Genomic DNA, 12,476 nt, shown 5'->3' on the forward strand with positions numbered 1-12,476 from the left:
AGGCAATAAACATTATGTATGTGACAGTCAATGCTGCATTAGGGGCCAATCAGGTGTGCTGTGTGCACATTTGCTGATTGGGAATATGCTGACAGGAGGAGAGAGCAGTGGGATGAGTTTATTAGTTTACTGCTGGCTCTTCCCTAACCAATCACAGTCTAGGGGCAGGGAGGTGACCAGCTGTGTTGCCTAACTGCAATAGAGAAAAGTTGGGTCACTAGGCTGGCTTTGCTGTTTGGCAGGACTGTGTAAATCTTAGGACTGATGCATAGAAATATAATTATTTTGGCAGGTCAAACAGTTCTCTTAAATGTACTTTCTACGTACTTAGTTTGCCTGGAGTTGCGCTTTAAAATGTAACTTTTTTGAGTGGTGAAGGGGTTAATGAAGAATTTTAGGTATGGCATTTTTTACATCCAGCTTGGCCCAATGTAACTATGATTATACCATACTTGCGGATCCATATAGAAGGTGGATGAGGTGGAGAGGCGGGGAGGTGACCTCACCCTCTCCCCCTCATCCAGTTAGAGAATGCTTTGCAATCATTGAGAAAGGCAAAGCATTCTCTGAATGGCCCCCATACTGAGCAACCGACCTCCTGTATTCAGAATGCAGCAGGGCAGCCACTTGGCACAGCAATTGAAAGCTAGTGGAGATCACTGGGGTAATGGTGTCTACTACAGTGATGTCCAGCTTCTAGGGATCCCACAGGTAAGGTACATGCATAATTACATTGGTTCAAGCTGGACCAATGTAACTATTTAACCCCTTGGCACCAGCTGCAGGTAAATATGCAGCCTCTCGGCGCCTGGTCCTTGGCACAGAGAGCCCGCATATTTGCGTGCATTGCTGTAAATACAGCTGTGCCAAGAGCGCGCGTCACACACTCCCAGCACAGTTACCGGCCCTAACCGAATGCTTATGATTGTGAGTTTTCAGATCACAAGACCACAGTGACAGTCATTCAGGGCGATCAGGTGATCTTAAGCCCCGCCCAGCCTCCCGATGTCATAAACCTCTTAATGGGGCCGGGAGGCGCCGGCGCAAAGATGTTAAAAATATTCATACCTGGAATTCTTCTTTAACCACTTGCCGCCCGCCATATAGCAGAATGATGGCGGCAAAGTGGTTTCAATAGCCTGACTGGGCGTCATATGACGTCCTCAGGATATTAAGCTGATGCACGCCCCCGGGGGCGCGCATCACGGTGATCGTTGTTGTGGTTTGTCAGTCTGACACACCACAACTCCGATCTAGGTAAAGAGTCTCTGACGGAGACTCTTTACCACATGATCAGTCGTGTCCAATCACGGCTGATCACGATGTAAATAGGAAGAGCCCGTGATCGGCTTTTCCTCACTCGCGTCTGACAGACGCGAGTATAGGAGAGCCGATCGGCTGCTCTCCTGACAGGGGGGGGGGGGTCTGTGCTGATTGTTTTTCAGCACAGCCCCCCCTCAGATCCTGCTCAGGACCACCATCATGCCGCCCAGGACCACCAGGATGGCCATCCACACTAGACCACCAGGTATGCCCCCCCAGGGAAATACCAATCTGTGCCCAGGAAGCTGCCAATCAATGCCAGACAGCTGCCAATCAGTGCCCACTCACAATGCCTACCACTGCCAGTGCCACCAGGGATGCCCATCAGTGTCTCATATCAGTGCCACGTATCAATGCCCATCAGTGCCCGGCAGTGCCGCCTATCAGTGCCCAGCAGTGCCGCTTATCAGTGCCATAAGAACCCAACTTTGCAGCCTCAGTTCCCATCAGTGTCGCCTATCAATGCCCATCAGTGCTGCATATCAGTGCCACCCATCAGTGCCCATCATTAGTGCTCGTCAGTGCCCGCTCATTGGTGCCACCTCATCGGGGCCGCCTTATCAGTGCCTGTCAGTGGTGCCTTATCAGTGAAAGAGAAAACTTACTTATTTACAAAATTTTATAACAGAAACAAAAGCAAAACTTTTATTTTTTTCAAAATTTTCGGTCTTTTTGTATTTGTTTAGCAAAAAATTAAAACCGCAGAGGTGATCAAATACCACTAAAAGAAAGCTCTATTTGTGGGAACAAAATGATAAAAATTTAGTTTGGGTACAGTGTTGCATGACCGCGCAATTGTCATTCAAACTGCGACAGCGCTGAAAGCTGAAAATTGGTCTGGGCAGGAAGGTGTATAAGTGCCCTGTATGAAGTGGTTAAACCTACTGTCAGATTATTGTTTATTGCTTTTAGTGCATCCATTGAAGAAATTCACTTTGCTTCCTGCACTGGTGATCATGGTATCAGAAGTAAGAGAAATTGTTTACTGGGTACACAGGCAGCAATAAAAGAAGATTGTGGATTCTACCTTTTTCTACATTCTACTAAATAAAAGTGTTTTAATGTGGTTCTAAAGGCAGAAGTTATTTTACCCTAATGCATTCTCTGCATCAAGGTAAAAAAAAAACTTCTGCATGCAGCCCACCCCCCACTTATATTTCCGGCGGGGGGGACCCCAGGAGAAGACCATTGCACAGAGAAAGTAAGTATAACATGTTGGGTTTTTTTTAAATAAACTTTTTGACTTCAGAATTACTTTAGTTGCAGTCTGTGTTCCTAATGGAGATTTCCCATTGTTCTCCTCGTGACATCATCGTCAGTGATACAGGAAGTGAGGGGACCCCCCCCCCCCAATAGGGAGACACACTTATTATATATATTTAACCATGATTATGTAGCACACTCCAGTGTGCTACTAGTGTTAGTGTAGGTAAATTTAGACTTATGACACATGGTAAGTTATGTGAGTCTGTAATTGGGTTAAGTTACTGCAGGTCAGGCTAGATAGCTCTACAGATGCAGGTCTCTGGTACCTCCCCCTGGATCTAGAAGCTTCTGGAAGTTAGTGGCCAGAGGCCAGGAGGTTTGATCTGCATACTTGAGGGAACTTGGCCAATCACCAGGCAGAATGTCCTGGCAGGGTGGCTAGGTCAGCCCTTAAATATGGTGAAGCCTTGCCAGCAGAGAGTCGGGTGGAAAATGGAGTGCTGAGGAGGCTGTTGGTGGCCTAAGAGAAGTCCCCTAGGTCTGAGTGGGGGTGCTTTGCCTCCAGACTGGGCTTGGGATGGCTGGAAAGAATCCTTGCAGGGTCCAGTTCTAAAAGGAACCTTACCTAATTCTCGACTGACTTTTGACGAACTTCTGACGGACTTTTGAACGAACGGACTTGCACACACACGATCACACCAAAGTCCAATGGATTTGTACGTGATGACGTACGACCGGACTAAAATAAGGAAGTTGATAACCAGTAGCCAATAGCTGCCCTAGGGTCGGTTTTCGTCTGTCGGACTAGCATACAGATGAGCGGATTTTTCAACCGGACTCGAGTCCGTCGGAAAGATTTGAAGCATGTTCCAAATCTAAAGTCCGTCTGATTTTTGACCGAAAAAGTCTGCTGCAGGTCCGATGAAGCCCACACATGGTCGGATTGTCCAACCTATTTGTCCCGTCGGACCAGTCCGGTCGAAAAGTGCGCCCATGTGTACATGGCATAAGAAGAGCAGGGAGCAAGGAGGACAGAGTAGGTACATCAGCACATCCAGGGATTCACAAGGGGAGAGACTGCCACATGTAGCAAGCTGTCAAAGGACAGCGTTGTGCTTATCCTTTTTATCCCTCATCCTGGGAGATCTTTGGAGCAACCAGGAGGGCTGGTAGTACTTGCAAGCAGTGGAGCTTGGAGCAGTTTTATAGAGTAGAGGAGATACTCCTGCATGTAACATTTCATACCATTTTCAAAAGGGGACTAAGAGCTCCTAGTCCGCAAGGGACTTTTGCCACTGATCCTTAAAGTGGTTGTACACCCTGTACAATCACTTTTACCTATAGGTAAGCCTATATTAAGGCTTACCTGTAGGTGCTGGAAATATCTCCTAAACCTCCATGGTTTAGGAGATATTTATAAAAAGCTGTGCGCTGATGACTACGGTGCATGCGCACTATAGAACGGGCAGATCGTGCCGTTTCTAATAGAGGTTATGCTGTGACTGGCGGCTCCCGCACACATGCGCAGGAGTGATGTCACGTGACTCCAGCCAGTCACAGAGCCGAAGTTCGCGGCCCCGGAAGGAAGAGGGGTTGAAGATGGACGCTCCCTGCTAGTGGGGACATCGGTGACATCGCAGGCTTCGGTTTCAGGTAAGTGACACATAACGGGCTACTATGTGATGCATAGTAGCCCATTATGCTTTACCTATGCAGGGAAGTAAAGAGGTAGTAAAACCCACCAGGGTTTTACTTCCTCTTTAAAGACTGATTGTGTCCAGAAAGGAGAACATTCCAGGATCTTTTCTCTGTACATAGGAATGAAGTTGTCCCCCATCTGTTGTTTCAGTCAAGTTGGGCATCCCATAACCCCTATACCCCATCCAAGTTGCTATCCCTAATAAAAACAAGCCCAGGGACTGATTTCTTGTCGCCTGTATGAAGTGGAAAATGCATATTGCCTGGCTGTGCAGGAATAGGGGAGCCAGTTGCAAGCAGCCCCTGCAGAGGTAGTGCTACACTTATGCCTTTCACTTTCTATCAATAAGTGAGCAATTTTATTAAAAGTCAGCCAAAATGTTATTTTTAGTTTTGGATAGCGTGGAAAAGGCAGAGCATTTCTCAAGACGTAGCTCTGCTACAAAAGGTAAGAAGCTGGATGGGGGGGTGTTAGTGCATTAGTGCAGGTTGGCTCAGCAAAAGTTGAGGGGTGCATTAGTCCTTTAATAAAAAAAGGAATGCATTTACAGGAGAGGTGCCAATCATTTGTAAGTTCTAGGATCGTGATATGTTCTAGGATCTGGATCTACTTGGATCAGTCATGAACTGGTTAATTTCCATTTTAGTTTTCCTGGCTCTTTAACAATCTACATGGTGTGAATTCAGCCACGAGCCTCTGCTAGTGGTGCATGGAGCCTGGATCTCCACTTGCATATGATTAATGTGGAGTTCATCCTGTCTAGTGACTGAGTAAAAGCACTGGCAACCACTAATGATATTCATCATCCTTACTAAGAAACAGTCGCTCCAAGCCGATGTTCTGTGCACTGAGCACAGACAGCAAATCTTTGCATTTTAAAGGTTTGGATAAACAGAGCGCTGCTGCGTCCAATGTGCATCAGTGGATGTCATCAATTCCAATGCGAGACACCCAGCTACCCTCCCACCGCCGTACCTTACGCTAGAACGCTATGTCGTCTGAAGATTTACAGGCGGCATTTGCTTTATGCCTAAACTGGATGCAAAATATCTTCCTTGAGGCAGTAGCTATCAATGTGTGTATTTAGTGCAGGTGATAAATCAGCCAGGGAAGGGGGAAGAAAAATAAGGTTGGGAATAAGCTTTTATGAAATCATTTGAACGTTGCGCAGGAAGCGTGCTGCTTTCATATTCATGAACATGGAGCTAGCGTGCTCTAGGCAGAATTTATGAACGTTTTATAACCAGTTCTGATCAGAGAGACTGTCCCAACTGGGAGTCACAGTGCTAGCGGTCATTGACTGGGAACATCCAAGGCCTGCTAACTGGAATTCCCAATCCGTTTGCATATTCAGTGCTTTATTTAAAGGGAGAGTGTGAATTTGAAGGGGAACTACAGAGGAGCAACATATTAAACAAAGGGATTGCCCCCTTATTTGTGTTTACATTTTCTTTTTTGAAAAAGTTAACTTAAAGTGGTTTTAAATGCTCTAGGTTTTTTTCTATGCATGAAGGTAAAAATCCTTTTGTGTGCCCCCCCAGTCCCCTCTAATACTCCCCTGAGCTCCCTCTTGAGTCAGCGATGTACACAAGAGCTGAGCTTCTCCAGGGTCTCTCATTCCTCATTGACTGAGACAGCAACAGGAGCCATTGGCTTCTGCTACTGTCAATCACAGCCTAGTGAGCCAATGAGGGTAAAGCAGGGGGCGGGACCGAGCCACGGCTCTGTGTGTCTTTTGGACATATAGCGCTGGGCTGAGGAGCGAGAATGCACCAGCGGCTTGCTATTGGGGGCACTGGCTGAAGAGAAGACGCCAGGAGCGCTGGCGAGGGACTCAAAGATGGGCACAAGAGCTGAGCTTCTCCTGGGTCTCTCATTCCTCGGGACCGAGCCACGGCTCTGTGTGATTACTGTATAAATGTGACTGGCAGGGAAGGGGTTAACACTAGGGGGTGATCGAGGGGTTAATTATGTTTCCTAGGGAGTGATTCTAACTGTAAGGGGCGGGGACTCACAAGGGGAGGAGATCGATCGGTGTTCCTTTGTACTGAGAACACACCATCGGTCTCCTCTCCCCTGACAGGACGTGGACTGTGTGTTTACACACACAGATCCACGTCCTGCTGTGTTACCGGGCAATCGCGGGTGCCCGGCGGACATCACGGCCGCCGGGCACGCGTATTGGGTCCCCAGTGACACAGCGGGCGCATGCCTCCTGGTAGGCTGGGAAGGTGAGGGCGTCATATGACGGCCTCCTAGAACGAGACACGCGCCGCCTGCCCGTCATATGACAGCCAGCGGGCGGCAAGTGGTTAATGAATCTATTGCAAAGCTTATAAGATCCTGCCAGTAAAAGAACCTATTTTTGCAGCCTGACAACACTAAGCCACTGCCTTGCAATTAGTAGCAGTGTTGTCACCCTGCTGTGGGAGTTTCTGGTGTTGGCCATTTGACTTCCTAAGGCCAATTTCACACAGGCACCTCCATGAAGCAGAATCCACTTGCTCAGCGGGTGGGATCTCTCCGCTGGTCCCCGCTGAGCAGGTGAATGACAGGTCCGTGTCTGCTCCACTATGCAAAGCGGACACGGACACAGTCCTGCTCTCCTCTATGGGGCAATTGGATCGCTCGTGTGAAAGTTGCCTATCTGATAGACCTGATAATCAGCCCAATGGTGAACTGAAGGAGGCCAAACATTTTCAAAACTCAGTCTGATCATAACTTAAACAATTTTCTTATTCTATTTCCTTTAGATTTACCTTCAACTATGTAGGGCAAGGGTCTGCCTGATTGGATTCAAATTGAAAGTGTTTAGGTTTAACCTCATATTATATATAGTTTTGGTAAATTGTATAATGTATGGCCAGCCTCAAAGTCCTGCAATAGTTAGAATAAAAAAGCAGCCTGCATGGTAGTGCTCACAATGTCCCCTACAGAATCACAGCTCTGTGATCCGGTGCTGGTCCTCTCCGGGGTTGAATGACCCTGGGAGCTTGTCTTTAGGCTGCCCTTGTTTCACAGGAGAACGCTGAATGTCATTTCCTCAGCACCACTCATCACTCTTTACATCATTGAAGACAGTCCAGCGCTGGAGACATGGGAACAAGAAAAAGGACCTGCATATCGTGACCAGCCAGAAGCCATCTAAAAAGGTTTGTATAAAAAGAGAGAAGTGAACGGAGGTCAGGGGTAAACTTGAGCTGCAATTGGGCTTCAAAGCAGGATGAAACCCAAAAGCAAACATTTATTATATTGCAGTTTACCAATTCTTAGATGTGATAGCTGCATTCATTTTATTTTTTAGACTTTCTTTCTTCTATTTTCACCTGTTGATCAGGCCAGTTGGTCTGTTTTTCACTTTCAATAAGTTTTTATTAAAAGTTTTTTAAAATACAAAGTGTAACCCATATCAGTGTGTGGTTATATACAATGCATTAATAAATTCTCAAATAGTAATTTCAGGAGGGAAGAACAACTGAAGTAGAAAACAATAGATATTAAAACCACTTACGGACCGCCCGCCGCAGTTTTACGTTGCTACTTTGAAGAGGAATATCGTTGTTATGGCAGCAGCTGGCTGCCATAACCCCGGTATCCTCTTCTTCAGTGGGCGGTCCGCTTTCAGATAAAATTGGCCTCTGCGGCGGATTCGCCGCAAGATCACTTTTATCGGCGGTGGGAGAGGGCCCCCCCCCTTCCGCAGCGCTCCGGTGTCCTCCGCCACTTACCAGAGCCGTAGGTAGTGGCGGAGGCGATTGGATTCTTCTCCTGGCTTGGTATGGAGACGAGTGAGGGGAAGATGGCCCCCACCCATCTTCATATCATTGCACGTCCCTTCGAGCTCGCGTGCAGAAGCAAACGCATATGTGAGTGTATTTTTTCCCAAAAAAGTGTGCTTGTAAGACCGCTGCGCAAATACGATGTGACAGAAAGTATTGCAACGACCGCCATTTTATTCTCTATGGTGTTAGAAAAAATATATAATGTTTGGGGGTAATTTTCTAGCAAAAAAAAGTTATTTTTTGCCCAGGGGGCGCGCAAGAGAAACATTCTGTGAGGATGTCTCACGGACGCCCACCCAGAATAAGCCGACCGCGCTGTAGCCGTCTTTCAGCTATGGCTCGGTCGGCAAGTGGTTAAAGCGGTAGTAAACACGCTTGGTCATTTTTACCTACAGGTAAGCCTATAATAAGGCTTACCTGTAGGTAAAATGAATATCTCCTAAATGTGCATGGTTTAGGAGATAATGACCCTGGATGCAGAAAGTTACGTCACTGGCGCATTGGGCTCTGAAGGTCCGGCATAAGTTGTCAGACCTTGAGAGCTTCATGTTGGAACTGAGGGCTCAGGCACACATGCACGGGAGTGACGTCATTGTGGCTCCGGCCAATCACATAGCCGGGTCACATGAACTCGGAAAAAAAACGGAGGCAGATGTCAGCCCTCTCAGCGGTGACAGCACAGTGCTGGAGGGTTTCCTTTCAAGATGAGTATTTCATAATGCGCTAGTGTGCAATGCAAACTAGCACATTACGCCATTGCCTTGCAGGTGTTTCTTTTTTTATTTTTTGCAATAGCTGTGGTTTACTACCGCTTTAAAAAAATAAAACAAATGCAGCCACCACATTTAATTATTGGTAAGCTATATTCTTGGGTTTAATACCACTTTAAATGATCATTACTCAACTCTGCAAAGTTTCAAGATCAGATACTTACTGTATATTTATATCTATGAACTACACCAAACCTTCATGAAGAACATCTAGAGAGATATTGAAGGGAAGAGGGCTATTAGAAGCATCAGATATTTTTTGCCAAATACCTATTGTTCCCTGCTAAGATTAAAGTGTGGCTCAGAGTGTCTGCAGTGTACACTAACATGGGTATAGGCATGGTGCGTTTGGAAGCCAACAAATTTGGCATCCATGATGGTGGACATAGCAGCAACAATTACAATAATTGTAGAGCTTGAGGCGACTGAAATTATGTATGGAAGCGATTCTGCGTGTAGGGAGAAGCGGGACTGAACACAACAGATGTCTCAGCACAACAGCTGCTTTTATTGCACAAGATACAAGATTTTCTTTATGTTCAGGAAAGGCTTGACTTTCAACTGACATAACATTTGTAATGTGTGTATATCAGCAGTGACAAGGGAACTTTCGTTGAACAGAAGAATAGTATCTCACTTCTCTCTTACAGTATTATTCACAATAGTAAAAGGAGCACAATCCCCTAACATACTGATAAGAGCATAGCTCCCAACTGTCCCTCATTCGGAGGGACTAACCCTCTTCTTTCCACCGTACCTGTCCCTCTTTGTGGTCTGTTGAATAGATGGATGTCTATATAGCACTATACAGGTGCATCTCAAAAAATTTGAATAACATCAAAAAGTTATATTATTTCAGTAATTGAATTTCAAAAGGTGAAATGTATATATTATATAGATTCATCACACACAGAGTAATATATTTCAAGCATTTGTTTCTTTTAATTTTGATGATTATGGCTTACAGCTGGTGAAAACCCAAAATTTGGTATCTCAGAAAATTTGAATATTACATAAGACCAGTAAAATAAAGGATTTTTAATACAGAAATGTTGGCTTACTGAAAAGTATGTCCATGTACAGTATAATATGCACTCAATACTTGGTCGGGGCTCCTTTTGCATGAATTACTGCATCAATGCGGCGTGGCATGGAGGCGATCAGCCTGTGACACTGCTGAGGTGTTATGGAAGCCCAGGTTGCTTTGATAGCGGTCTTCAGCTCATCTGCATTGTTGGGTCTGGTGTCTCTCATCTTCCTCTTGACAATATCCCACAGATTCTCTATGGGGTTTAGGTCAGGCGAGTTTGCTGGCTAATCAAGCACAGTGATACCATGATCATTATACCAGGTATTGGTACTTTTGTCAGTGTGCGCAGGTCCCAAGTCCTGCTGGAAAATGAAATCAGCATCTCCATAAAGCTGGTCAGCAGAGGTAAGCATGAAGTGCTCTAGAATTCCCTGCTAGAGGGGTTGCTGACTTTGGACTTGATAAAACACAGTGGACCAACACCAGCAGATCACTGACTGTGGAAACTTCACACTGGACCTCATGCAACTTGCATTCTGTGTCTCTCCATTCTTCCTCCAGACTCTGGGACCTTGATTTCCAAATGAAATGCAAAATTTACTTTCATCCAAAAAGAGGACTTTGGACCACCAGGCAACAGTCCATGTCTTGAATACATCTTTGTCTGGTGGCTCTTGAAGCACTGACACCAGTCGTAGTCCACTCCTTGTGCATCTCAATGACTGTCTTCTGGACAACTGTCAAGTCAGCAGTCTTCACCATGATTGTGTAACCTACTGAACCAAACTAAAGACAGTCTCAGGAAACCTTTACAGGTGTTTTGAATTAATTAGCTGATTAGAGCATGACACCATAAGTCTACAGAATTGAACATTTTCACAATAATAATATTTTCACTGAATTTGGGGGTTTTCATTAGCTGTAAGTCATAATCATCAAAATGAAACGAAAGAAATGCTTGAAATATATCACTATGTGTATAACGCATCCATATAATATATGAGTTTCACTTTTTAAATCGACTTACTGAAATAAATACATTTTTTGATGATATTCTAATTTTTTGAGATGCACCTGTATAGCTATCAAAATGTCTGTGAAGATTCACATTTATCCAGGTATGTCTAGTCGTAGTTAGTCACATTCAACTGGAGTTGTTCTGTAATGCTGAAGACATTTTATATATTAGAATGTCCCTATCTTTAGCAGGCCGCCAAGGCAAATTTCATAAGGTAGTAGTCCATATAAGACAGGGGTCTCAAACTGGCAGGCCTTCAGCTGTTGCAAAACTACAAGTCCCATGAGGCATTTAGTGGCTGACAGTTACAAGCATGACTCCCACAGGCAGAGGCATGATGGGACTTTTAGTTTCGCAACAGCTGGAGGGCCGCCAGTTTGACACCCCTGATATAAGGTGTTCCCCAGAACTGGTAGATCTCCGGACTTCTGGTGCCTCCGATGGACTGAGAGGTACAACAGTCCTCCTTTGCAGCAATCACATCATTCCTTAGAGCAGGAACAGACTGGACCCCACGGACTTCAGCTTTCCCCCTTTTTACAATGCCAGGCCCAAAAAGCCCGGGAACAGCAAAGCATAGCTTAACCCATTCCCAGCCTGGGTCAGCCACTGTCTAGCTAGAAAACTGTAGGCAACCTACCTACATCTGTTTCATTCCTGAGGTTGTTAGCACCTGAAAAGTCCTACACTGTTCTGATTTCCTGCTTACAATCTATATACCTAAAAATTGTTTCTAAAACATGGCCACCCACAGATAAAATTATTAAAATTAAACCAATGTCTATTAAATGTTTATCTAAAAAAACACTGGAATGACTACATATTCCCATTCCCTTTTATCAAATGTTTCTTCGACTTTTACCCTTCAAAATGTTCTAAACCAGTATAAATCTTCTGTATAGCAACCCAATTCCACGCGCATTTAACAAGCTTAAGGCAATGTAATATGAAATTAATCTAAACTTTTCAGGAGAGAAGCCGTTTTATCGATGAGCCATCTCATCTGGTGTGATCAGGAGCAAGAAAAAATATATACATTTTAAATGATGTAGGCTCAATCAGCGATGCCAGATCCTCCCTTCAATTTATGAGTTGCATCATGGTGATGTGTATTGACAGCTGAGAAATGCTTATCAAGGAATATCGGGAGCTGACACTGGGGCAACAGTCTAGAGAAAGATACGGCTTTTTTGCTACATAAATCAGCCCACTGACTTTTCCAGGAATTGCGTCCTAATAGTCACATTTGAATATGTTGATTGACTTGAATCAATGACCCATTAAGTTGCACTAGACGCTTGATTCGTTTAGTGATTCCTGACTTTTAACCTCTTGCTGATACTTTGTGATACCTGTTAGCAAGCAATATGTATCTTCATACAAGGGTGTACAAGAACTAGTTATTCCACAAATAAGAAGCATTAAAGTGAACCTGCATTTAGTCAATTTAGTAAGTTAAAGTGAATCTAAACCCAAATTAATTTTTTCTTTTCATTTATAAAATATAAGTATATTTGATATCATGGAGTTTATTTACCAAAGCTGGAGAGTGCAAAATTAGTCACACTTCTGCAGAGAAACCAATCAGCTTCTAACCTCAGCTTGTTCTAATTGAACAAGCTGAGGTTAGAAGCTGATTGGTTTCTCT

General features: G+C 44.7%; 1 protein-coding gene across 1 annotated transcript in view; it reads right to left on the reverse strand.

Annotated features, from left to right (window-relative positions):
- The window catches only part of WWOX (WW domain containing oxidoreductase), a 1,355,656-nt gene that overhangs the window by 253,737 nt on the left and 1,089,443 nt on the right, over nucleotides 1–12,476 (reverse strand). The window lies entirely within an intron of this gene.

The sequence above is a fragment of the Aquarana catesbeiana genome, linkage group LG11 (genome assembly GCF_042186555.1).
Source record: "Aquarana catesbeiana isolate 2022-GZ linkage group LG11, ASM4218655v1, whole genome shotgun sequence".
Classification (NCBI taxonomy): Eukaryota; Metazoa; Chordata; class Amphibia; order Anura; family Ranidae; genus Aquarana; species Aquarana catesbeiana.